At 43.5% G+C, this 3226-nt stretch overlaps 1 protein-coding gene across 1 annotated transcript in view; it reads left to right on the top strand.

Moving 5' to 3' along the window:
• Positions 1-3226, top strand: part of NAIP (NLR family, apoptosis inhibitory protein) — a 62950-nt gene that overhangs the window by 25019 nt on the left and 34705 nt on the right. The window lies entirely within an intron of this gene.

Below are 3226 nucleotides of genomic sequence, written 5' to 3'. Positions count from 1 at the left end.
GCCAGGATGGTCTCGATCTCCTGACCTTGTGATCCGCCCGTCTCGGCCTCCCAAAGTGCTGGGATTACAGGCTTGAGCCACCGCGCCCGGCCTGAAAACGTTTAAAACCACTAAACTGTACATGGAGTTGTTTGAAAATACATAGAAAAACTTATGAAAATATATAAACCAAACTGTAGATACTTCTGGATCTGGATTTGTCAGGGGGTGAAGTAGTGACAGATTTTCACATTTATTTTGTTCATTGCTGTCTTGTTTAAATTTTTGGAAACAAGTATATATTACTTTTGCAGTTGAAAAGAAAGTGAGGAGATTAGGAGGGAGGAAGTAAACAAGGGAGGAGAGGAGAGAGAGAGGCAGGAAGAGGAGAAAGTTAGACAAGCAGATTATAGGGACGAATGAAGCTAGAATTGTGAAATCATTTGATAGTCACTCTGGCTCCTTGACGAATCAAAACAGCCCCCCAGGCAGTCCTTGTCCGAGCTGACAGTACGCCATTTATGCTTATGTAACAGTGAACAGCAGCCCTGGCTGGAGCACAAGCCACTGCTCGTGGGCACCTGTCTCAGCTCGGGCCTCAGCTCAGGCTTCACTTAGCCTCAGGGTCACTGTGTTTAGTGTTGCTGGGTTATACACTGGACAAGTGCCAGTGGCACCATTCACACATTATCATGTGACTAGCACCTACTAGAGCCGCACATCCTGTCTGGAGGGGCCTTCATGTGCCTTCTCTAACATAGGACGGAGGGTAAGGTAATAAGCACAAGGAGGGGAGACAGCAGTCCAGCAACCCCGCCTAGAGCAGGAAGGAGCTCAGGCCGTCAAACAAGGGCAGGGGGTAGTGCAGAGGCTTAGGAGATAGAGCCAGGCTTGAATGTGCTGCTACCTGACTACCAGACCCTAGACAAGGGACTGACCTTGTCTGAATCTCATATGTAAAATGCAGTGTCAACCTAAAAAAAAAAAAAATTAGAGAAAGATATCCCCAAATATGTCACATTTATTTAGGAATAAGAAAAGAGGGTTATGATTTGGAATGCACTATGGTAAACCACAGGCACGTGCAGTGAGGGTAAAGGGAAGTTTTCTTGGCAAAAGGGAGAAGTTCACATAAGCTGCTTAGAAACGGAGTTCATAGCAATGCATGGTAGCTCATATGTGTAATCACAGCTATGCGGGAGGCTAAGGCGGGTGGGTCGTTGGAGGCCAGGAGTTTGAGATCAGCCTGGGCAATATGACAAGGCTCCAGGTTCTTGAGAGAGAGAGAGAAGAGAGGGGAGAGGAGAGAGGGGAGAGGGGAGAGGCGAGAGGGGTGAAGAGAATTCCTTGGTTCTGAAGGCTCAAAGCCAGAGTTGTTGTGTTTTCATTGGTGGAGATGCCATTCCTGGGCAGGTGTTCTTTTGAGAGCATCTCATCTCATCTCATCTTACCTGAATTGCTGCAGTCCTAAAGAATGTGCAGTGATAAACCTTGTCATAGAAATATGTGCATACATGCAAGCAATGCAAAGCAGGAGATGTGTGACAGGCGTGAAGGGATTTTTATGGGATTCTTAGAAAGTCTTTGGAACCGTTCCTATCTTGGACATGTAAACCTGAACCCCACTCCTTTGTGCCTTCCCAGCCCTATTTTGTGTGGGTCTGACAAAAGTGATTTCATTTTGGTATCTGCAACTTCCACAGCAGATAATAATATACAGCTTGTCTGGTGGCTGTAAGGATGAGAAGAAAAGTATATGGATCAAATGCTTTGTAAAAATTACGATGTATAATGTGAGGATGACTGACAACCAACTGTTTTGCCTTTCATTTGTTTGTCATCATAAGCATATGGTCAGTCAATAAAATTTAAGAGCTGGAATTAGAGCAAGAATCCCCAAGTTTCTTGCTGGTTACTCTGTTTTTAGTTTTTGGGGCTTTAATTTGTTGCTTCTTTTATAAACTCTCAACAAAATGAGTATACCCTAACACTTTTTAAAATGTAGCACTCCATAAATGTAAGCTGATTTTATGGTAATTTTTTAAGGTACTGAGTTCCTCCTCAATCCATATAAATCATGAGGACAGGGAACCAACCCGTGTGCCATATGGATTATGTGCAGACTTAGGGCAATCTTTGGAAAGATTTATACACCTGAAAACTGGGGACCCTGGCTGCCTATCACATAGAATCGTGACCCTGGGGAAATATACAGATCATCTGATGGCATCCATGTTCTCCTGTGATTTATTTAAGAGAACGATGGCAAGGTTGGTCACATCCCCGCTGGTGGAAGAGCGGGGACTAATGCTCCAGCCTTTGGGTTCACAACCCATTCTTTGCTACAGCACCATAGAAAGAAAACTTAAATTTGAAATAGAGGGACTTTTTTTTTTTTTTTGAGACAGAGTCTTGCTCTGTCACCCAGGCTGGAGTGTAGTGGTGCAATCATGACTCACTGCAGACTCTGCTTCCCAGGTTCAAGTGATCCTCCTGCCTCAGCCTCTCAAGTAGCTGGGATTACAGGTGGCTGCCACCACGCCTGGCTAATTTTTGTATTTTTAGTAGAGATGGGCTTTCACCATGTTGACCAGGCTGGTCTCGAACTCCTGGCCTCAAGCAATCCACCTGCCTCAGCCTCCAAAAGTGCTGGGATTACAGGCATGATCCCCCATGCCCAGCTGAACTGGAGGAATTTTTAAAAGTTAATTTTAAAACTGCTTCTCTTTTATGGGAAATGAATGTGGTTTTAAGGTAGTATTCAATATGCTCTTTTTTAAAAAAATCGAAAATTATAAATTAACATCTATTACTTTTTTTTTTTTTTTTGAGACAGAGTCTTGCTCTGCCACCCAGGCTGGAGTATAGTGGCATGACTTCAGCTCGCTGCAACTTCTGCCTCCCAGGTTCAAGTGATTCTCCTGCCTCAGCCTTCTGGGTAGCTGGGATTATAGGTGAGCACCACCAAGACAGGCTAATTTTTGTATTTTTAGCCCCTTAAGATTTTTAATTTGTAGATTTCCTCTTTATCCATCTCTTTTTTCTTGTCACTTATTTGTTAAAGAAGCCATGTAATCTGTCCTGTAAAATTCCGTCTACTCTAGATTTGGCAAATGTGTTCCTGTGGCATTGTCTAACATGTTCCTCTACCTTCTGCATTTCCAGGAACCTGACACTTGGATCTAGCAGTCTAGTCAGGCTCAGATTCTATTTTCTTTCTCTTTTTTCTTTTCTTTTCTTTTCTTTT

This window comes from Colobus angolensis, unplaced genomic scaffold (assembly GCF_000951035.1).
Source record: "Colobus angolensis palliatus isolate OR3802 unplaced genomic scaffold, Cang.pa_1.0 Scaffold49, whole genome shotgun sequence".
Lineage (NCBI taxonomy): Eukaryota > Metazoa > Chordata > Mammalia > Primates > Cercopithecidae > Colobus > Colobus angolensis.
The sequence above is the reverse complement of the archived record's forward strand: the minus strand, read 5'-3'. Positions and strand labels throughout refer to the sequence as shown.